Raw genomic sequence first — 24,721 nt, 5'->3', positions numbered from 1 at the left:
TCCATAAAGATAGTGTCTCGATAACTTTAAAGCAAAAGTTATGGCGCCTAACTCCAAATCATGAGTCGTATAGTTCTGTTCATGAGTTTTTAACTGTCGAGAGGCATATGATATGACCTTAGTCCCTTGCATCAGTACACATCCCATTCTAGAATGTGAAGCATTGCAAACAGACTACAAAATCATTTTTCCCTTCTGGAAAAGCCAAAATAGGTGCTTGTGTTAATTTCTGCTTCAAGGTCCCGAATGCCTAATTCTGCTTTGGTCCCCATTCGTATTTCACTGACTTACGAGTTAGCGAAGTCAAAGGGACCGCTATTCGGGAAAATATTTGATAAATCTTCTATAGTACCCAAACATACCTAAGAAACTTCTAACTTCGGTCGGTGACTTGGGAACTTGCCACATGGATATAGCCTCAGTCTTTCCAAGACCTACTTGAATACCACTTGCGTATACAATGTGCCCAAGGAATTGTAATTCGTGAAGCCAAAACTCACACTTTGAGAATTAAGTATACAACTTCTTGTTTCTTAATAATTCAGTTATTATCCTGAGATGATTCTTGTGTTCCTCTTCCGGTTTAGAATAAATAAGTATACCGTCGACGAATACAATAACAAACTTATCCAAATGTGGTTTGCATATCCGATTCATCATATCCATAAACGTTGTTGGAGCATTAGTAAGTACAAACGTCATGACCGTGAACTCATAATGTTCGTATCTTAGTCTGAATGTGGTCTTTGGAATGTCTTCCTCTTGGACTTTTAACGGGTGATAACCTAAACTTAAATCGATCTTAGAAAAGTAACTCGCTACTTGTAGTTGATCAAGCAGGTCATCGATCCTTGGGAGCGGGTATCTATTCTTGATTGTTACTTTTTTTAGCTCTCGGTAGTCGATGCACATTCTCATTGAATCATTTTTTTCTTTTTCCCAAACAGGATCAGAGCTCCCCATGGTGAAGAACTTGGTCTTCTGAACCCTTTCTCTAAGAGTTCATCTAATTGTTTTTTCAATTCTTTCATCTCTGTTGGAGCTAGTCTATAAGGGGATCGAGCAATAGGAGTTGTACCCTGTACTATATCTATTCTGAATTCAACTTCACACTCTAGTGGTATTCCTAGTAATTCTTCTGGAAACATCAGGAAATTCTGACAATTGGTACGTCTTCTAGTTCTTCTCCTTGGCTTCTTCTGTCACATATACCATGAATGCTAAGCATCCTTTACGCATAAATTTATTAGCTTTAATCATCGAGATTAAGCTAACATTACCAACATCCTTGTCTCCAGCAATTTTTATGGTTTTTCCATCTTCTACACGGATTTCAATTGCTTTATTATCGCATAAGATACGAGCTTGGTTATCAGATAATCAATCCATACCTAGGACAATATCAAAACCAGCCAGTGTCATGGGCAACAACCGAACAGGTATGACATATGATGCTAACAAAATTTCGCCATTCTTCAAGACTTCAGATATTCTGACTACATCACCGTTGGCCATTTCGACTATGAGGGATTTATCGAGCTTAACTAAGGGTTCATTTAATATACTACAAAATCTTTTATCTATAAAACTTTGATTTGCACCGGAGTCAAGCAAAACCCTAGCATTGACATTATTAACGAGAAATACATTGTTGGCATCGTTCTTGGTGACACTACCGCTTGCACCATCTCCTCCGGTCTTTGTCTTTGGGCATTCAAATTAGAAATGCCCTAACTCACCACAATCATAGCAAATTATCTTATTCTTCCAACATCCTGATGTCGGATGACCCACTTGCCTACAATTAATGCAAGTGACAGATTTTTCAAAGTTACATTTCCCAAAGTGTCTTTGGTTGCAGATCTTGCACATCGCAATTGAAGATTGGGAGTTCTTCTTGTCCCCACCGTATTGTGTCTTGTTTTCTCTATCATTTTTCTTGAAGACAGCTTCTTTCTTGAAGATACCCTCTTTCTTTTCTTCCTCATGAGTTCTAATCAACCCATTCATCATGTAACCAACCAATTCCATGGCTGAATTGGTGGTTTGAGGTAGAGATGATCTAACCATATATCTAATATCCTTGGTTAAACCCTAGATATAATGAGTGACCTTTTTATTTTCTAGTGTTACCAAGTGTGGTACTAACCTACAATACTACAAAAATTTTGTATTCTAGTCCTTCAGATTCGTCCCATCAACCTTGAGGTTATTCTTCTTCTTCTATTCCTGTCATCCTAGTGCAGCAATAGCACCATCGCTTCCATAAAAGTCTCTAGGCTTAAAAGTTTGAAACGTCTTCTAACGACAACATTTCTCCTTCTTTCTTTTCTTAGGCTTCTTTTCTTCATAATCGCTATCATCATTAGAGTTGACATGTTCGTATTCGTCTCTTTTGGTCTTATTATATTTCTCATTTCTTGATGATTCTTGTTTATTCATGGCCTCGAGCATTGCTGGGAAAACTTCTGCAATTCCTTTTGCAATAAGATGCTGCATATCCTCCTTTCGCACGAATTGATCATCAGCGAGGGGGTATCATTTGTTTCCTGATTTTTAGCGGTTCTCATTAATCTTCCCCTCATATTCCCCGAGGGTCCGTTGTTGACGTCCACGTTCTAATTTCCTCTCTTCGACATACTATAGACGGGAAATATGAGGTAGGTACTAGTCAATCTGTCTAATAATCCGCAAGATACATACCTATCTTAACCCTACTTTCATAAACTAAAATTGGTTAAAGACTAAGTATTTTTATCAAATACTTAATTCGCTAAAACAGATGAACCTGATACCAACATGTCAAACCCGGCCTCAGGGGCCTAGCTGTGTGACCAATAGTTGGTACCGGTTCCGTTAATTTGTCAAATTTTGATTACGCAACGGAGAATGTTAAATAAAATATTGACTTTCATAACATAGGGAATTAATACCCTTTTCCATTTCACAAAATTACTTGCTTTAAAACAAGTTTTGCATATGCTTCGTTTATAACATTTAGTTGAGCCATCAGCTGTATTCTAAGTCTAGCGATCTTCTATTTCCATTGGGCATATCCACTTCTATACCTGAAAACACTTTTAAAAATACGTCAATTATATGCAGGTGAATAACGTTTACTCAATAAAATGTTTTCATAATTTGTTGTGATACAGTCACCAATAGCGTTCAACGACTCAATTAGTCTCAAACCCATCTCACGGAACTAAACATACGCACAGACCACTTAGTGGATGTTTACACGCTCTAGAGACAGTTACTTGCCTCATGGTCAGTATTTATGTAGTGTGCCCACTACAGATCATATATTTGAGGATCCAAACACGTGTATTTTAGTTTAAGTGTCTAATACTAACTTGTATCAATACTTTTTAGAGGATTTGAATCAACCCTCAGGTAATAATGTAAGTACTTTTCTAACTCTTTACATATAGAAAACCCTCAATAATCAGAAAGATTAATTGCATTTGAAAAAAAAAAGATAATACATATTCATGATGTTAAAATGGTTAGGCGTATTCACCTTTTGATAAGTTGTTCAACTAACAATTTCTCTGTGTTTGATGAACGATTACCTTGGACCTATAGTTCGAGAATAATAGTTTAGTAATATATCAAGATCGAATGATCTAGCATCAGACCTTAAGTCCAATCTAGAGCTTTAACCCTTGATAAAACATTTTATTTGATATAAAAGTCATTTTGATTCAAAATGATTACTTTAGTTCTTATGACGTTTGGTGTGGCATGCTTTGGCCTAATAGGTTCGAACACTCTCATTAAGCTCTCCAGGATAGTAAATGGGTACCACGATTGATTGGGATTTATACGAATTACTTTCCTTAGACAATAGACTCGACTACCAGTATTGTCACCCTTCTAGTTACTACATGTTCGTCACGTTTTTCTGTTTAATTATTTATAAATATCTTTTATAAAAAAATAATTAATGTTTCTTCGTTTTATGGAAAGTTGATAACAATAATATTTGCATGCAAAACTTTATGTTTCTTAATAATCAACAAACTTTATGCAAAACTTTCCAATGTTTAGCTTATACCCTCGACTAGGATCTAAGCTATGAATTGAAATATTTTAAGCATAACTCTTACCTTAATATGGGTACAGCGCTTAAGGACGACCGAGGACAACGACTATAAGTAAGGTATCGGGGGTAAGAAACGTCGAAACTCTCAAGTGGTGTTGGGGCTCTAACTCGGTGGCACAAACTTCAAGAAAGTGAAAGTGGTTTGATGTTTTGGATGTCGTAATTGAGCAACCAAGACCGCTATTTATAGTCATTCACTCACACCCTCGGTCGGACCGTCTCTCACCGCCAATTATTCTTGTGATGACACGTGTCCTTTCATGTTGACAAGTGGCGACACATGTCAATCCATTTCATTAGTCATCAAACACATATCGATTTCATCCGATTAGTCATCTGACACATGTTGATTTCATCTTATTAGTCATCGGACATATGTCGATTTCATGAGGGTTTTATATTTTATTTTAGCTAAATGACTAATTGGTCCCTCAAATTTCTAGATTGTTAAAATTAGTATGAAAACTTTTGGGATGTTGCATATAAAACTTGAAGTAAACCCTAAAAGAAAACTAGACGTTGTGTAATTTAATATCCATGTAACAAGTATTATCCAGTTATGTTAAGTTTATTGGGTTTTTGTTTATCATATGCATGTCTTGGGAGTTGGAAGATATAACAATTCTTACAGTATATCATTTGATTATCTACATTGAGTTTTAATCATGTTTTTATTAGTTTTATAACTAAAATTGTGTTACTTCATTGATTTTCTAGTTCATGTTATTCAAATATCTTAAATGTTTTGTTCTTGTAACATTTTAATCATGAACGCATTATATTATTGTTTTACATGAAAATATGGTGTGATAAGTCGGATATTTAAGTGTTTTCTATTATTAACTATATAGATGATACTGAATAAAACAAATAAATAAATATGACAAAATTATAGAGATATTTGTTTTTAAGTTTAAAAAATATAGAGTGGCCTGTATTTATATATAAGCTACTCTTGTGATTGCATGTATTGTAATGGTTAATACATAGATTGGATATAGTTGCCCGCAATCGATGAAAATAATTATCTTATTAATTTTATTGTAAATTGTTTTATATGGTGCTATGTTATATCGTCATGTATTGTTTAACTTGACCCGAGTATACGCTGTATTCTATATGTTATTATGTATTGAGAGTATTAAACAAGTAAACTAGCTAAAGTTTTGGTTTATGATCTCTATCATGAAAGAGTATAAATATACTCAAATATGACATTTGAAGTGCCATACTTCCTAACTGTCATCGAATGCACAAAAGATCTTAAGCATTAAGATCAATAAATATTACATGAATATGTCATGAAATGACTTCTCAATCTTTATTTATATAGAGAAATTATTTATGTGGAGTATTTTCTAATGTCACGTATCAATATGCTCATGGAATAGCAATATTAATAAAGAGTTTGAAAGATTCAGTAATTTTATATATGTACAACCATGAAAACTGTACGGTTATTCTCTATTATATCTAAAGTGAATGTGATTATATAATGAACATTGTATATATTATGATCGTGAACAAGATTGAGAAAATCTCTTTAATGATGGTCAAATTAAAATGAGATCAACCATAGAAATTTGTTATCATGGTCATGTTAATAACGAGATCGACCACCACAAGTGGCAAATGGTCGATCATATATGAGAATAAAATGTGGAAATATAAAAGTGAAACCACATGATCGCTTGAAATGAAACCCTAACTAATCATATATTAATCTTTACTAAATATAAACGAAACCTCTCTACATTATATCAAGCTACCAAATTTTTTTTATTTATAAATGAAGATTTCTCATGCATTTGACCTGAATTCACGGGTATAGGTCTCACCAAACCTATAAAGACCTTAAACGGGTTATAACATCTCATTAAATAAAAAATTAATCTCACCAAATATTTGATATGAAAATCCTATAAAATAAGGATATACTAAAAAGTAATATCTAACTTTTAATAAAAATATTATTTATAATTAAGAAACAATTTTATAGTAAAAAGAATAAGTGGGTTATGGTTCTCAACAAACCAAAATAGCTTTTAAACCGAGTGAAAACATCTCATTTATTTGTGAAACTCTTTCATTATCAAATGCTAAGTATATTATTAACTTACTTAGAATAAATAAAATTAAAATCCAAAAGGATATTTCAATATTAGAAACGAACAATGTAAAACAACCCCGTAATACGGCGGAAAAAAACTAGTAATACATATATGATCATAAACATGAAGTTTATGGATCATGATTATATAATGGCATGACCGATTAGATCACACGGAGTCAATGAGTGAAATATATTAAAAAAAAGTTTTTCATGAAACTTAAACATGCGAAGTTTGCTCTCAATGAAAATTACTTATTACCAACTAGTAGGGCGCGAATCTATAAGTATTTAGGAAATTATGCAGGATGTAAGTATCCCAACATGATACCATTTGGTGTTTTAAATCGTCTAAATGGTTATCAAATTCACAACTTGTTGTTTGGGAGAAATTTGGCTTACCTAATGAGATAACAAACACATATTTCATATATGATATTTTCTTTGGTAATAAGGATAACATAAAGATCATTGAAAAGTGTTGGACTTCATGGAGATTGTGTTCTTACACGAATTGGTTTTGTTAAAGATGATTATTCAACGTCTATAACTAGTTGCTAAGCCAATGATCAGGAGAGAAAAGGTTCATGTTTGTATTTGAGTACATATGATTCTACATGTCTTAAAACTAATTCACATCAAACCAACATGTTTTAACAAATCTTCCCCATTAAAATTGGTTTTTGATCAGAAACCAACTATTTCTCGTCAATACTTACAGCCATTTATGAGATATATGTTTACGGCTCACTGGTTTTCACTTTAAGTGAACTAAAATTCCCAACACTAGGGAGAGACTAAAAGTAGTTGGAAAATGAATGACTACGGGCGAATTATCATTGGCCCTCAAAGTAAACCATGTAAACAAAAAATTTTCAAAGGATATTTAATTTTCAAAGTTTATGAGTAACTAAGTCACATATACCAACTTCAAATGCTCCAATTAATATTAGTGTCCAGGATGGACAATCACATAATGGTGATGAGTCTATGGCACGCTTAAAGTGTGATAGATCCATTGATTCCAAAAGTAAAATTCCTTGAAAATTGGAGCAAGTAATGAAGATGGTCAAGTAGAGGTACAATAAAAAGGTCTCTTTAAAGACTTTAGACATGATGGTTCCTGAAAAATAAAGAGCTCTTGTTGTGCTATATAATGTCTAGAAATGTATGGAATCGAAATAAAATCGACGTCGTGATACTTTTGTATGTAATGTAGCGCTTGAAATAATAAGGATCAAGATTTAAAATCTGCCTATGAATGAAAGAATATAAATGATTGGCCAAATGAAAAAGACGCAAATACGGAAAAGTTGAATTCTCAAATATAACGGAAATTTTTAGACCAGCAGTCCATACAACTGAAGTCATAAAATGTGTAAGAGTCTAACGAGTCTTTTGTGTGAGTTATGAAAATTCAGTAGGTGATATAACGCAAATTTGATGGCACAAGAATTTTCCAAAGATCCTTGATTAATTATTAGGAGACGCATTCTCCGATGGTAGAAGCAATGACTTTCCGATACCTAAATAGTCTGGTAATCCAAATAGAGAATTGGTGAGCGTCTAATAAATGTTTTTTCAGTTGATAATGAAAGTTTACATGAAAGTCTATGAAGGATTTGAATTATCATATCATGTAAATTAAATTCTCAAGAACACTACGGCTCATGTTATATAGAGATTCATATTTGAATACGCCATGATTATTTTATACATTAAAATAGTTGGAACTTTTGAAAGTTCTTAAGAATTTGAATGCTAAAATGTTAATTGAAACATCGTAAGTGTGCAATTCTTGTGCACTAATGAGCACACATAGAAATATTTGTAACCAATGATTATCATATCTCAATAAATAAAGAATGGTACAATATGGATTTTCGATATATGATATAGAAATTGATATATCAAATGAGCAAGTTCATGAAGCAAAATTCAAGAGAAGTGAATGCACATCAATAATTGGTTAAGATGAAAAGAACTTTTTGACAGATTGAAAGCGCTTAAGCATTGGTATGAAGAAATCAACAAATGTTCTACGAGGTTAAGAAAACTTGTATGAACAAAAATAGTCGGATTACACGTGGTACAAAACAAGAAATATTTTGATATAGAGGGAGATAAGTTGGATGCAATTAGCCACACTTTTATTAAAATTTTACTCTTAATGTTCGTATAATCATAGTTTATAGTGATGATGTACACATCATCGAGAGAAACTGCCGAGATTTTTAAGGAGAATTTTTAAAATACCTTGACATGATATGATTATTGCTAGACCTTTAGTTCGAGGCTATATGTAATTTTATGTTTATCAATACATCAGAGTACATCTAAAAGATGTTGAGGCATTTTAAAAATGACAAGATTAATTCTGTGTGTACGTTAAAGGATGTCCAACAATGCACTCTATATCACTTCCTATCACAATATGAAACATTATTGGTTCAGAGGTATCATAATTAAATGCATATGTGCATTAATATGTCTTGCTAACTGTACATGATTTTTTGCTCTTTTATTATATTTATCAGCATATGTCCAGGAGACATCAGAATTTGTTAAAATATATATTTCATGTATGAAAGATATGTATTTATATTTTACTAACCCGTCAAAACAAGTTTGGCTAGTATTGTCGATGCAGAAAAATACAATGGGGTTATCAATAAAGTGGTATAAGTTAACGAGATGATGCAATAGAAGTGAAAACATAAAAATCATGCAACATTGTTCAACATAAAGACTCGCATGTCAAGGGATGAAGACGCAAATGATTGACTACAAAAGTTTTGGGAAACTTTCATAGAAGATCAATATTTACCATTTTAACAGATATAAAAATCAGGGGAGACAATACGAGCTACACTCTTTTTCCCTTAGCTATGGTTTTGTCCCACTGGGTTTTTCAATCAAGGTTTTTAATGAGACAGCATCTCCAATAGTATTAAGTTGATAACTAAGGTGAAGTGTTATAAATATATTAATATTATGGCTATCAACACCTAATATAGATTAGTTTCATCCCCAAGTTTTCCTCTCCTATAAATATCCCTTTGTATCTCACTGCAACCTACACATGATTAATGAAATCTTCATCTTTCTCCGTACATCCCTTCGTCATATGTTCAGCTATTAGGCTTGTTTCACAACAGTGATAGTGATATAATAATATAACATTTTTGTGTTTCCTTACAGTAAACTTTGATGAGTTTTACTTAACTTTTTTACAAAGAAACAGATACGTATTTTTACAAAGAAACAGAAACGTATAAAAAGGCCAACTTTAGGTAAATAATAGTCTTTTTCATGGTATGAGAGTAGGAAACCCAACTTTAGGTAAAGCCCGTAAAGGCCATTTCTACATGAAGTCAAACAAGGCCACTCTTTCACATATGGCTGGTCACCAAAAGTTTGGTTAAAATCTTTTTCATCTGTATTCTTTTCCATCTATTTTTGGCATGTACCTAATGAAATAAAATAAAAATCAATAATCGTTATAAATCATTACGCCCTGCTTGCGGTGCGCACATATAATGTATATATGTGTGAACCCTTGGGTGGGCAAAAGTAAAATTGCACTAATTTTGACGTTATTTTACTAATCACGTGAAAATAACGTTAAAAGTAGCGGAAGGTTAATCAGGCATCATGTGGTGGCGTTGATAGCCGAAAGACAAGGGCACATGCACCAATCAGCCGGTGTCCCGATGATTGAGTGTTATGTGTCTTATGTCCAAGGCTTGATTCAAAACTACTATCGAGCCGGGGGTCTCACCGGAAGCAGCCTCTCTATCCCTATGGGATAGAGGTAAGGCTGTCTACATCTTACCCTCCTCAGACCCTACCATAGCATTGCTATTGGTGGGATATACTGAGTACGATGAATCGTTATAAATCATTGAAATATATATTTTTTAATCATGGTGTATTGGTGTTTCCTCACTTATGATGGGTTCTTTTTTATGATGGTAATTAGGGGGCAATCAGTAATCATCCAACCAATTTCATGTGTTTCAAACCCGTCTATTTCTATAAAACTTGAAGAAGAATTTGAATAATACAAAATAGAACATTGTCTTCTCAAAAAAATCCTTAAAATTGAATCAAACCCCTAATATATCTAGGATGCATCGATTCCTAAACGGATTCTTAGGGTGCGTTCGAATCACAGAATTTATGGGAATTCAAAGGAATTGAAATTAAAATCCCATGACATGGTGTGTTTGTTTTGTTGGAATTGGAAATTCCATTTTGGTGTGTTCGGTTAACAAAGAATTGGAATTGGAATTCAATTCCTTCAAATTCATTTAAATAAAGGAATTCAAAATCCTTCCATCATGTGAAGGAATTCAAATAAATTCGTTGGAATCTTCAATCTGTCGATTGACATGGCCGCATTCGGGTTGACATTTCGGGTGTGTTCGCATTTAGGTCGACGATCTGGGTCGTAGCGCTTACAGTTCAGTGCTCATGGTCATGTTACATTAGGGTCAACGCCCCCGGTCGGTTTGCATTCGGTTCAGCGCCATGCGTCAGTTCGAGTTCGGTTTGACACCAAGGTCATTTGGCAACAATCCATAGGAATTAAGAACCACACTAATCCGGTACTCTAAAGAACAGGAAACGTGCAAAGAAAATGTAAATAAACCATGGACGAACGTCGCGGGTTGAGTCATGGTGGATGGTGCTTTATCAATAGACGAGAACGAAGAACACTTTGAAGCCGGTTTTTCCACTTTAAAAGGTTGTATTCTTGTAAACTTCTAATAGCATCTCTAAATTCAAAATTACACTAAAATTGAATGCATTTCCTTCTTTCTTTTCAATTAAATAATATTTTTATATATTTATCATTACTTTTTTTCTCTAATCTATTCACAACCGATTTACAAAATATATTAAAAAAGTTATAGTGTTATAGAAACTTTTTAAATATATATATTAATCAGAACATTCCTCTCTTTTCACTCACAGCACAATAAACCATTTTCTCTATTATAATATGGTAAGTTAAAATACAAAGGGAGACAAAAATGGAAGTGTGAGAAGGATTTGTGACCACACAAAAAAACCCTTAAAAATAAATTCAATAAAAATAATAAAAAAAATCATAACTCAATATATAAATAAAAAACGAAAAAAATAAAAAAACTAAAATGTTTCCACCATCATTCCCGTACAAGGAAAAAAAATAAAAAAAAAAACTGAAAAAAATACACAATGCCGAGATCAAAAACACAATGACGAAAATGAACTAAAGACACAATAGATCGCAAAATATAGCACAATTTTGAGTAATATAATACAATATAAAGAAAAAAAGACAAAATGTCAAGCAATAAAGACACAATTATAGACGAAAATAAAGACAAAACACAATGATAAACAAAAAGACACAACAACTTTTTTCACTTACCATTGTTGTTTTCTTTATGAGAACGAGAAAGACGGTGGAAACATTTTTGTATACCGGTTCCATAGCCGAACCGGTATACCCGACTCGGAACCGGTTCCGGTTCGTACCCAGTGTATGATGATGGAATAATTTGCTTTTGCACAAGATCGTGTTTTAAATTTATAAAAGTGATTTCTACAAAGACTAAACACACACAAAATAGGCAAGTGTACCTATCGTATATGTAGAATAGTATTGGTAAGAACCAAGTATCGATCCATGGACACAAAGGTTTCTAATAGTAAATCGTTGTTTTACTTCAATTGGAGGTTTAAATCATTTTGGGGTTAATTTTTAAACTTTTTATAAAATATAAATACTTATATATATAGTATATATGTGACCAAGACAAGAGATTCTAAACGAGTTGTTCAATTATGCGAAGGTTACCATCTAAGATCAAGAATCCACTCCATTTTAGCATTGATAATTAATATGTAGACAAGTGATAAACTTGTCGTAGCAATATATGATAGATAGCTCCTTAAGCCTTAAGTCAGCATCTTTGGCACTAAGGAGATGGTATGCGCATTTTAAAGTCCACCCTTTCCTAATGTCATACCATCTCAATGATGTCAATTTAAGTTGGCAGGTAGTTTCGTAAAGTAGAAAGATTAGGATTGACTTCGATTTCTCAAATACCAATTCTAACAACTTCGGGTGGTTGTAGTTCATCACACAACCTCCCCTTGGTTGATTTATGTAGGTTATAATTACACATTCCGTTAACATATGGTTTATTTAACTAATTTGATATCCTAAGAAAAGCCATTTTCGGATTACCAAGGTTTAAAAAAATACACCATAACTTATATCTCATCATTTCTAAGTACAATATAAGGATCCATGTTTCGATAATGTATCAAAGTATTTCTATCTTTCAAGAACATGAATCGATCATGAACGATTGCCAATGATATTGACAACCACCAACTTTGAATTAATGGTTTAAGATGGTGAAACATTTCTCATCAAAAGATAATTGTAATATAACCATGTACTTTACTAGACTACATCACATGTCTTGATTAATTATCAAGTAAAACAAAGCTTCTTCATAGATTTTAGATGGTAAAAGGAGTTTAGCTCATAATGAGCATAGTGATAAACATTAAGATGATTAATAAAAACAAATACATGATTAAACTTGGAACAATCTAACCAAATGTAGATGAATCTTTCTTCTTAATGATGGTAGTGATGGTTGATGATGATGATTAGTGGTGATGACCTCCAAACCTTCAAATTCTTTACTAGATCTTCAAAGTAAGTGTTAGTGTGTATTTTTATAAGTGAAAACCGGAGAGAATTCTTTTCAAGGCACACCAAATAAGTGCAACATGAGCCACTATTTATAGGCATTCTGGATAGTGAGGCATGGCACCGTGCTTGATGAGCACGCCCCCGTGCATTTTTATGACATGTGTCAGATTTGTTTTGTCTTTTGTGTGAGGTGGCAACGGCCCCGTGGTTGGAAGGCACGGCCCCGTGGTTTTTAGTGACATGTGCTCAATTCTTCTTTGTCTTTTCTGCATTCTCGTCCACAGCCCCGTGTATGATGAGCACGACCCCGTGCTTTTGCTTCCAAATTTTGTCTTTTCTTGTGTCAAAAGCATGGGGGCGTGTTTCTTTGTTTTCTTGTGTTTTCTTCTGTTTTTCTTCGTCTTTTTGCTTGTTTCTTCGTTTGGGGTTTGGTTTCACCTGAAATTATGTTTTATTATGATAAGTAGCCTTTTATGCTATGTTATTAGATAGAAATTGCAGTTTTTAGAGATTATTTGATGTCAAAAAGATGTATATTTCTATGTACATCAAACATCCCCACACTTGAACATTGCTTTTCCTCAAGCAATCTTCTTATAAATATCCTCTAAAAACAGCAAATTTAGATTATAGCTTATCCTTTAAGTGAGCTCAAAGAAGATGAAACAAAATAACCAATCTTTACGTTAGTGATAAAAGAGAGAGAACTTTGTTTTTATGAGCTTCCGTTTATGCAAAACGTCACGTTCTCACAATGTTCACTCACACTCGGTTTTATATCTGATCATACCTGTGATGTATGTATGTGAACACTCTTAGCCAAAATGCAACCTGTGATAAATAAGCTTATAACAAGTTCAAATCTCCACCTTTTTGAAGGGTTGCATAGATCAGAAGGTAAAAAGGGGTTTCGGTTTAGTTTGAGTAGGAATTGGTATTTTGTGGCGGTTTCAAGGGTTAATGGTAAATACAACTTCCACTGTTTGTCGGGAGTTTTGAGATTTCTTCAATGGTTAGCTCCTTTTCTCCGAGAGTTTTTTTTTTATATATATACCTACTGACTCTTTTAAGGTCAGATCGTCAAGACCAGTATTATCGAGGATGTGGATCAATTCATTCTCAATCCTATTCTGAATATAACTTCCAACTCTAATGGATTGTTCGGCTTTGAGCCTAATAGCCACCACCCTCATTAGCTCGGTATATTCATGCTGAGACTGAGTTTGACTTTTTCTACATCTTTCTTCGCGGGACCAGTTTCCGCAACCTAAGCATCGTTCATATCTTTTGGCTCTTCTCTTCATTGCGTTTTTGGAAATTCCACAGAATGGTGGCCTTTGTTCGTTTTGGCGCCACTTTTTCCTTACCTCATTGCTAAAGAGAAAGATTCTCTCCCTAAGTTCTGGAGGCAACCTAGGTTTTGTGAAGTGTATGCAGCAAAGGAAATTGAAATCGAAAGAATGCATTTCCAGTTCTTTAGGGTCTGCCGGTAAAAGACCAGTGTTGTATTTTACCAGTGAGATGGATAAAGTGGTATGGTTTTGGTTTAGGTTTTTTGGGTTTTGTGATTTGAAGAATGGTTTGATGGGATTGTAACAATATTACCTTCTTCCTTATACAACGCTTCAGGCGGTCTTGAAATGAATAATTGCGACAAGCTCTAAATCACACGAAACATATGACTCACTCAAAGCTTCCGAAAAAGTATTTATATGGCATGAGGTTTATCTCACAGTAACGGAGGAATTGGGTATTAACGCCATATTTTGCATAAACTTATTCTTAATATTACAAAACTTCATCTTACTTTTTCTTTTATGTAATGATTAGTTATTTGCAAAAAATTTTCTTGGTTTTATTTTTAGGTTTAAAATAATCTTTGTTTGCTGCAAAAATATTTGTTTTAGAGAATTTTTATAATTAGTTGGACAAACAATTGGTCAAGTAATTCCCCTCCCCACACTTGAATCTCACATTATCCTCAATGTGACAAGATTCATGAAAATATAAAAATTCAAATTAAGTATTATGGGTAAAAATGGAGAGTTACTTCCCTACGGGTTAACGAAATTTCGACAGAGCGTCCCCTGTTTGTCGTCCGTTTTCCTATTTTTGTACCGGTATAATATAAAACTACAAACATCCACAAACAACCAAGCATAAACTGCTGAAAATTGGGTATGGAATCATCCATCCCTTGCTCTATCGGGCTAAATTAGTACCTAGTATAATGTCTTTGGCACCCACGGCCATAAAAGTATCCAAACCAACATAAACACAAACAAACAAGTACGATGAAAAGTAAATTGTTCAAAACAAAAATAATAATAAGTTCATAAAATAATGCCAACCCGTGCCCTTGCCCGACCTACCAGTGCCGCCAGTCATCAGTTACCCGTGTCCGGGTCAAATGGTCCCCACTGCATGTCCATGCGATAGCCCAAACGATCAATCTCTCTCCTCGTCTCTGCATACTCGGCTGCTCGCTATGCATCTAATGCAGCCATCTGCTCTATAATCCTGTTAAATGAGGCGGTAGTGTTAGCTGAGAACTGCTCAATAAGTCCATAAATACCCTCGAGAGAGTAGCGGCTATCGTGTGACGAACTGGGGCCGGCCCCTGATGAAGATGGGCCTCCTCTCTGATGGTAAGTTCGGCGGCGATGTTGTCTAGGCGGTGATGGTCGTCTCTCATGCACATCTTGTATCATCATCTCTGACGGGTCTTCTGGGTCCCAAACCTGGTTGTTCTTGTCACAAAGTCTCCACACACCCGGACTGATTTGCTGAACCATTTGCATACTCTCACAGTAATCAAGGTTGAGAGCTATCGAGTCTGGACTTGGAGTTCCTTCTGTTTCTGCACCATAGGCTCTGTAGAGGTTGTAGATCCAGGGACCACCGAAGATTGGAGAATTTCCTCGGGCAGTGGCATTTGTCATGAAAAGCTTGCAGAATAGCATAGTGATATTGCATGGTATTTCGTTTTTCATGCAGTACAATGCCCAAAGATCCCTTAGGTTGACAACCCCTTCGCTCTGTCCTCGAGCTGTGACGGTATGACTGAGCAAACGGTGGATGTACCTCATAAGCGGGTCACGCAGCGCTGTGCTCTTTGAAACGCTCGGTCTATACCATGTTGTCCATAACTCAATTGTTCCCAAGCTTCTTCCCTAATGGCACCTACTTTAGCTTCAGCTTCATCATCATCACCCTCATCTATAAAAGTTGTTTTAGCCTTGAACCAGATATCTATGTCAGTTTCCTCGGCCGTGTAAATACCCAAATCAATTCCCAGTTGAGTGACACAAGTTGTATGCCAAACACCCCCACACTGGAACTCTATTGCCTTGGTATCCCACATGTCAAAATTTTTCTTCTTCATGTCGAATGAGGCTAGGAACTCCTTTGTATGTTCGGTTACTGAATCCCCTGTCTGGTTAAAAACCCGTCTCCAAGGTCCCGTCACAATGTTCTGATAGAGGTCCCATTGGTTAAATTGTCTGAGGGTTTGTTCGCATGCATGGAAGTGAGCTTCAAGATATCTGTTGTTGAGATAAGTTAACCTTTCGTTTGCCGATCGGTCCTTTGTCTTCCGGTTTCCGAAGACTAGGAATGCATGAAACTCTTCCCCATACTCGGCCATCTGCAATTTAAATCTAAATTAGTCAAAACTCATGAAAAATTTTCAATTTGCTGAAACAGAGAGCAAAGCACGGCGGCGTGCTTTCAGAAGCACGGTACCGTGCTGTTGCTTCTGGTTCAGTTTCTTTGATGTTTGACTTTTGGTTGACCACGACTCGTGTTGTTTTGTGCACGGCTCGTGTTTTTATATCGATTTCTAACTTACTCAGACTCGAACCCTCGTTTCTAACCGGTTATATCAATTGGGTTAAATGGTGTGTCAGGTATTTATGCTAACACCCAAAACCCGAATGGTTTCTTTCAATTAAACCCTAACCATCAAACATTCAACAATCTATTCATCATAATCAAGCATAATAACCCATATCCTTTTCGGGTTTTAACTCGATTTGGTCGATTTGAACAATTTTAGGGATAATCTAGACCTAGAATGATGAATTTGAATAATGCAATTGTTAAATTAACATACCTTAGGTTTAGAATCAAAGATTAGATGAAGAAATTTGCAAAATGGTTGAAGGTTGGCGGTTTTCGGTTCAGAATGCAGTGAAATTAGGGTTGGAAGTGTGAGAAAGTTATTTTATTAAAGTTAAAACTCGTAACTGCCCTGATACCAAAAATACGGCCCCGTGCTTTTAGAAGCACGGTACCATGCTGCTTAGTGCAGGTAGTACTGTTTTGTTTATTTTGTTTGTCGAGCTTGGTTTGTTTTAATTGGGTTTTTATTTTCTGGTTATTTGAACATGGTAATTAAAAATCCTAGATTTCATTAAAAACATAAAATTAGAGACATAATTAAAGATAGATGAAATGAATAGTACAACAACAATTCTCGGGTCCTAACACATAGTACTAGCAGGAACAACTTAAACACGAAACAAAGTCAGAACTTCAACGGCCACCACCCCCAAACAAGTCCTGGATGTGTGGTGGTGCTCATTTGGCTTCCAAAAGTTCGTCAAGCTTTTTGTTGAGCATGACGAGTTCTCGGTTGAGAAAGTTAAGTTTGGAAGTCACATCTTTGTGGTGGCCATCCACAACATGGAAGTTCTCGAACCTAAGCAGGTCGACTTTGTTAATCAACTCGACTACTCGAGCCTCGGTTTGCATGTTGCTCTCAACTTGGTCTCTTACGATGCATTGGAGTCTCATGATTTGTTCCTCAAGGAAGGAGGACTCATGTTTTTTCCCCTTCTTCACTGGGTTCCATTCAACCCGTTTTCCTTCCATTTAAGTAGTTTTTGTTTGGTGTGAATGGAATAATGAATTTATGCATGCATTATATAGAGACTGGAAAGTTGAACACGGCATCGTGTTTTTAGAAGCACGGCCCTGTGCTGCTAGAAGAATAAATGTTTCTAAGTCAGAGAATTGTACGGAGTCAGCGCGTATCATGCTGAAGATTCTGGGGTGACCACGGCCTCGTGCTTAGGAAAGCACGACCCGTGGTTTTTGTCACAGTGAATTTCCTTTTAATTTTCAACACGATTCACGATCCGGAATTTTTAGAATGACGTTTATTGTAATAATTCGGAAGTTTGGTCATTTAAAAATTACTTTTCATTAAATAAAGATCCTAGAAAAATTATGGGATAAGCCCGGATTTCCTAAGAAAAGAAAATAATCGGGTTAAGCCCGAAGTCCTAACACATTGTGCTTAATGCACTTGTTTACACATAAAAGCATAAAATTAAGTTTCCTAGAGCTCCCCGAAAGGCTCTCCTCCTCTGAATGGTCCTTGTGGGGGAAAATACGTGAAACCGAGAACTTGAAACTGGAGTTGTTCGTTGATGTCTCGGAGTTCCATTTTCATGTTTTCCACTGATTCGGTGAGTTGCACGAGACGCATCTCAGCAAGGAGATTTATTTCGGTGAGTTCTTTCACGAGTTCTTGAAGTTTCAAGAGAAGCTCGGTTTTGGAAACATGGCGGGCATCGTTTCTCGGATGTCGGGAAACGGGAATTGCTTCATTCATCTCAGTTGGCATGCTGAATTCTCAGAGGTTTTTGGTTTTGGTTTGTGCATGAAATGCAATGACACAAGGTGCCTTTTATAACCAAACAGGATACCGAGCACGTTAACGTGCTCTTGGAAGCACGCCCCCGTGTTTTTACTCTGACAATTCTGTTACAAACCAGTCTGACTGAGATTTTTGCAGCGTAGATGTCGGCCCGCATTTTTAGGCACGGGACCGTGCTTTAGGGAGCACGCCCCCGTGATTTTTATAAAATATATATATATATATATATATATATATATATATATATATATATATATATATATATATATTATAAAACAATTATTTACAGGGCCTAGTTTGGTGAAGGTATTGGCCAGACCTTGTTTCCTTAATTCCTTATTTAAAGAGTTTGGAGGGTTAGTACCTCCAAAACTTCTTTAAGTGGACCGTCGATGTATGGTTTTAATCGATGTCCATTTACTTTGAACTTCTGGCCATTTGAATTTGAAATTTCGATGGTTCCATAGTCAAAAACTGTTTCAACTACGTATGGACCTGTCCATCAGGATTTCAGTTTTCCTGGGAAGAGACGTAAACGAGCGTTGTATAACAGTACACGATCGCCAGCTTGAAATTTTTTTGTTTCCTTTTAAATGAGCGTCGTGTATGCGTTTAGTCTTTTCCTTGTAGGACCAGGAATTTTCGTAGGCCATTGTTCTCAGTTCCTCGAGCTCACGAATATGATCTTCCCGGTTTGCTCCGGCGGACGTTAGATCAAAATTCACTGCTCTGAGGGCCCAGTAGGCTTTGTGTATTAACTCTACTGGTAGATGACATGCCTTCCCGTAAATGAGCTTGAAGGGTGTCGTTCCTATGGAAGTTTTGTAGGCCATCCTGAGGGCTCATAATGCGTCATCTAACTTTTCTGCCCAATTTTTGCGATTCATCCCCACACTTCTTTCTAAAATTCTCTTAATTCCTCGATTTGAGACCTCTACCTGTCCACTGGTCTGAAGGTGATATGGTGTTGCCAGTCGGTGGTGAACCCCATACCGTGCTAAGACCTTGTTCATCAGGGTGTTACAGAAATGAGTACCTCTGTCGCTGATGAGGGCTATCGGAGTACCGAATCTTGAGAATAACTTTTTCAAAAATAGTACAACTACTCGAGCATCGTTGGTGGGAAGAGCTTGTGCTTCTACCCATTTAGACACGTAGTCGACTGCTACAAGGATGTATTTATTTCCGAATGAGTTAGGAAATGGCCCCATGAAATCTATCCCCCATACATCAAAGATTTCACAAATTTGAATGCCTTTTTGAGCCATCTCATTTTTTGATGAGATGTTCCCGGCTCTTTGACAAGCATCGCATGCTTGGATCAAAGTATGTGTATCTTTGTATATAGTGGGCCAGAAAAATCTTGCATCAAACACTTTCCTGACCGTGGTGGCGGTACCATGGTGTCCACCTGTTGGTCCTTCATGGCACTGTTTGAGAATGTTTAAGGCCTCCTTGCCTACTACGCACCTACGAATGACTTGATCCGCACCTATCCTAAACACGTATGGATCTTCCCAGAAGTAAAACTTAAGATCGGAGAAGAATTTCTTCCGCTGTTGATGGGTAAGTCCTTTTCTGAAGATCCTATAAGCTAAGTAATTTGCGAAGTCGGCATACCAAGGATTTTCGTATTTTTCTTCTATGACTCCTTGAATGTGCATGAGAACCTCATGTGGGAAATTATCGTTGATAATTTCTTCGTGAAGTTCTTCGGGAGTTGGACATTCTAATCGTGAAAGATGGTCTGCGGCTACATTTTCTGCTCCCTTCTTGTCTTTAACTTCGATGTCAAATTCTTGGAGTAGTAGGATCCACCGGATGAGTCTAGGTTTGGCATCTTGTTTGTTGAATAGGTAGCGTATTGTGGCATGATCGGTGTAAAATATGGTTTTGGAAAGAACTAGGTATGATCTAAATTTTTCAAAGGCAAATACTACTGCTAGTAACTCTTTTTCAGTTGTGGTGTAATTCTACTGTGCATCGTTAAGAGTTTTACTGGCATCGTTAAGAGTTCTACAAGTTTGTCTTTTAGTGTATTGAATGACTCAACACACTCCTCAGAGAAGACGAATGGTGCGTCTTTCTCTAGAAGTTTAGTCATAGCTCTTGAGATTTTTGAGAAGTCTTTTATGAAGCGGTGGTAGAAACCTGCGTGACCTAGAAAACTTCTAATGGCTTTGACTAAAGTTGGTGACGGAAGTTTGGATATGGTTTCTATTTTGGCCCTATCAACTTCTAGTCCGTTTTGAGAAATCTTGTGACCTAGAACAATGCCCTCCTTTACCATAAAGTGGCATTTTTCCCAGTTGAGCACTAGATTTACTTCTTCACACCTAGCTAGCATTTTGTCTAGGTTTTTCAGACAATGATCAAAGGAGTCTCCAAAGACTGAGAAGTCGTCCATGAAAACTTCCATAGAGTTTTCGATCATTTCATGAAAGATGGCCACCATGCAGCGTTGGAAGGTGGTTGGAGCATTACATAATCCAAATGGCATTCTTCGGTAAGCGAAGGTTCCGTATGGACATGTAAAGGTAGTTTTCTCCTGATCTTCAGGAACAATGGGAATCTGAAAGTATCCGGAAAATCCGTCAAGAAAACAGTTGAACATTTTTCCATATAATCGTTCGAGTATTTGATCTATGAAAGGAAGTGGAAAATGATCATTTCTTGTGGCATCATTAAGCTTCCGGTAATCAATGCAAACGCGCCAGCCTGTGATGGTCCTCATTGGTGTTAGTTCGTCCTTCTCGTTCATTACGACCGTCATTCCTCCCATCTTGGGTACCACTTGAACGGGACTAACCCAAGGTGAATCCGAGATCGGGTAGATTAATCCGGCATCAAGCAGTTTGATTACTTCCTTCTTCACCACATCTTGCATGTTTGGGTTGAGACGTCTTTGATGTTGGACCACGGGTTTGTATTCTTCCTCCATGAGGATTTTGTGAGTACAAAAGGAGGGACTGATGCCCTTGATATCCATGATCTTCCATGCGATAGCCTTCTTATGGTTTTTGAGAACCTTAAGAAGTTCGTCTTTCTCTTCTTTAGAAAGGTGAGATGAAATAATTACTGGGAGTTGAGAATCTTTCTCTAGAAAGGCGTATTCGAGATGTTTTGGTAGTTCTTTTAACTCTAAGGCTGGTGGTTCTTCGATTGATGGTTTTGATTTTTCATTATTTTCAATGATTTCGTATATCGTTTCTGATTCTTCGTAGTAGTTGTTATTGAAATATTCGTTCTCTAAAATGGGTTTGTTGAGTGTTTTGTCCAAAACTTGTGTTTCTAAGGGGGGGGTATTGATGGAGGAATCTCGCATATAGCAACTTACGATGGAGTCTATGATGTCAACACAATATAAGGTGTCATCGTGCTGTTGCGGATATTGCATAGATTTTCCTATGTCAAAAGTGATTGCCTTGTCAATGACCCTGAGAGTGAGTTTGCCGGTGCAAACGTCAATGATAGCCTTTGCGGTGGCTAAAAAGGGTCTTCCTAAAATTAGAGGTACACTTTTGTCTACCTCCATGTCTAGAATCACAAAATCTACTGGGAAGACAAACTTGTCAATTTTGAAAAGCATGTTTTCAACAATGCCCCGAGGATATTTAACGGATCGGTCAGCTAACTGAATGCTCATGCGGGTGGGCTTTGGTTCTCCTATCCCTAATTTTGCAAAAAACGCATAAGGCATTAAATTAATACTAGCTCCTAAGTCAGCCAGGGCATTGCTAACAGATAAATTTCCTATGAGACAAGGGATAGTAAAGCTCCCTGGATCGGTTATCTTTGTTGGTAGCTTGCTTTGGAGGACAGCTGAACATTCTTCACTTAGGGTGACATGCGAGAGCTCCTCCATCTTCCTTTTGTTTGTCAGCACTTCTTTGAGAAATTTGGCATGTTTTGGCATCTGAGCAATAGCTTCGACAAAAGGGATGTTGATATGGAGTTGTTTAAAAACTTCCCATACTGGGCTTCCAATCGCTCCTGCTTTAGTCTTCCAGGGTATGGAATAGGCGGAACATAGGTTCGGACTGGCTCCTTAGGCTGTACTGTGCTTGTTGGGGTCAGCCTTTCCTACGTTTCATCAGGAGACTTTTTCTCCATAACCGATTCCGAAGTTGGTGAGACAACTGTGGTTGTACCACTCCTGAGTGTAACGGCGTTAGCTGTTGCATTCGGGTTGGTGATTGTATTGCTTGGAAGAGTGCGAGGTGGTCTTTTAGATAATTGTCGGGCAATTTGTCCGATTTGGGATTCTAGGTTCTGAAGTGATGCCTGTTGACTTTTGAGATCGGCTTCATGTTTTAATAATACTCCGCTGATATCAACAGCTCTTGAGTCGGCTTTCTTCTCTGCTTCATTTGTTTTGGTCATCAATTGGATTAGCATTTCTTCGATCTTATAGTAGTTTGGGTTTTGATGGCTACTAGAACTTTGATCTTGAAATTGAGGTTTAGGTTGGAAGGGTTGATTCATTGGTCTTTTCTCGAATCCGGATAAAGGTTGAGTGTTACCTCCGTCTTTCCAGCTGAAATTCGGGTGGTTTCTCCATCCTGGATTGTAATTATTGCTGAAAGCGTTGTTCTGTCAAGCGATGAAATTGACTTCTTCCATGGCCATAACGACTTGTTTACAGTCACTCGTCTTATGGTTTCCTCCACAAGTGTCACAGGTGAGTCTGGTTTTTGATAGTTCGGCTTGAAGTTGTTCAAATTTTTTGGAAAGGGCTTCAAGCTGTGCTGTGACAAGAGTGTTGGAGTCAACGTGGTGTATTCCTTTATGGGTAGGTGTAGATCTTGGTGGGTTGTAAGCGAAACTCTTCTTTGCGGCCTTTTCCAAGACTTCAAATGCTTTGTTAGGTGATTTGGATCCCAGGTCTCCACCAGCGATCTGGTCGATGGCCTGTTTGTTTTGACGAGATTGTGCGTCGAAGAAATTTTGAACTTGTAACCACACGCTCAGTCCATGATGTGGGCATCTTCTTAGAAGACTTTTGTATATTTCCCATGCTGCGTGTAACGATTCATCATCATCAGTCCAGAATCCGGTAATGCTGGCTCGGTATTTGGCAGTTTTATCAGGCGGAAAATATTTGAAGAGAAACTGTTCAACCATCTGGTCCCAAGTGATGATGGAACCAGAGGAAAGAGATTCTATCTATTCTAGGGCTTGGCCCCTTAGAGAGAAAGGAAAGAGTTTAAGATTGATTTGATCTTCTGAACAGTTTTGGATTTTAAAGGTTCCGCAGATTCGTAAGAATCGAGATATGTGAGAAAGAGGGTCTTCGTCGAGGAGACCATGAAATTGAACTGAATTTTCCACCATATGAATGGTGCTAGATTTGATTTCAAAATTTTTGGTAATTTCGGGTGGAGCCAATTCATTGCCGTAGCCTTCGAGAGACGACTTGGCATACTGGCTCATGTTTGGCTCATTGTTCTGAGTCGCCATCATTTCTTTGGTTTGATTTTCTCCTGATGTGGTGGCGTCTAATGATTCGTCTTTGATTGCTTCTGCGGTTTCTGTAGTGCGTTTACGAGTTCGACGAAAGAGTCGTTCCAGTTCAGAAATTGGAGAAACAAGCTCACGCTCAAAAGTAGAGGACATACATGGGACTAAATTAAAATGAAAACTAAAGTAAAAGTTAGTTAAAGTTAGTCTAAGTTAACTATGAGTTAGGCTATTTTAAACTAAACTAAGGTCTAAATTAATTAAGCTAAAGTAAATAAAGGTAAAGAGTAGGCTAGCCGTAAAATTATATATTTTAGTAAAAATTAAAGATAAAATAAAATAGAAGTTAAAAATTTGTGCAATTATAGACAATGATTAAATTAAAACTTGGATCATTCTTAGAAACGTACCGTATACCCGGCAGCGGCGCCAAAAACTTGATGCGTGCTGCACGTGTCTTAAAATATAGAAGGATGGAATAATTTGCTTTTGCACAAGATCGTGTTTTAAATTTATAAAAGTGATTTCTACAAAGACTAAACACACACAAAATAGGCATGTGTACCTATCGTATATGTAGAATAGTATTGGTAAGAACCAAGTATCGATCCGTGGACACAAAGGTTTCTAATAGTAAGTCGTTGTTTTACTTCA

The sequence above is a fragment of the Bidens hawaiensis genome, unplaced genomic scaffold (genome assembly GCF_021521415.1).
Source record: "Bidens hawaiensis isolate Kalapana, Puna unplaced genomic scaffold, B.hawaiensis_p1.1 tig00025610_1, whole genome shotgun sequence".
NCBI lineage: Eukaryota > Viridiplantae > Streptophyta > Magnoliopsida > Asterales > Asteraceae > Bidens > Bidens hawaiensis.
This window is presented reverse-complemented; position numbering follows the sequence as displayed.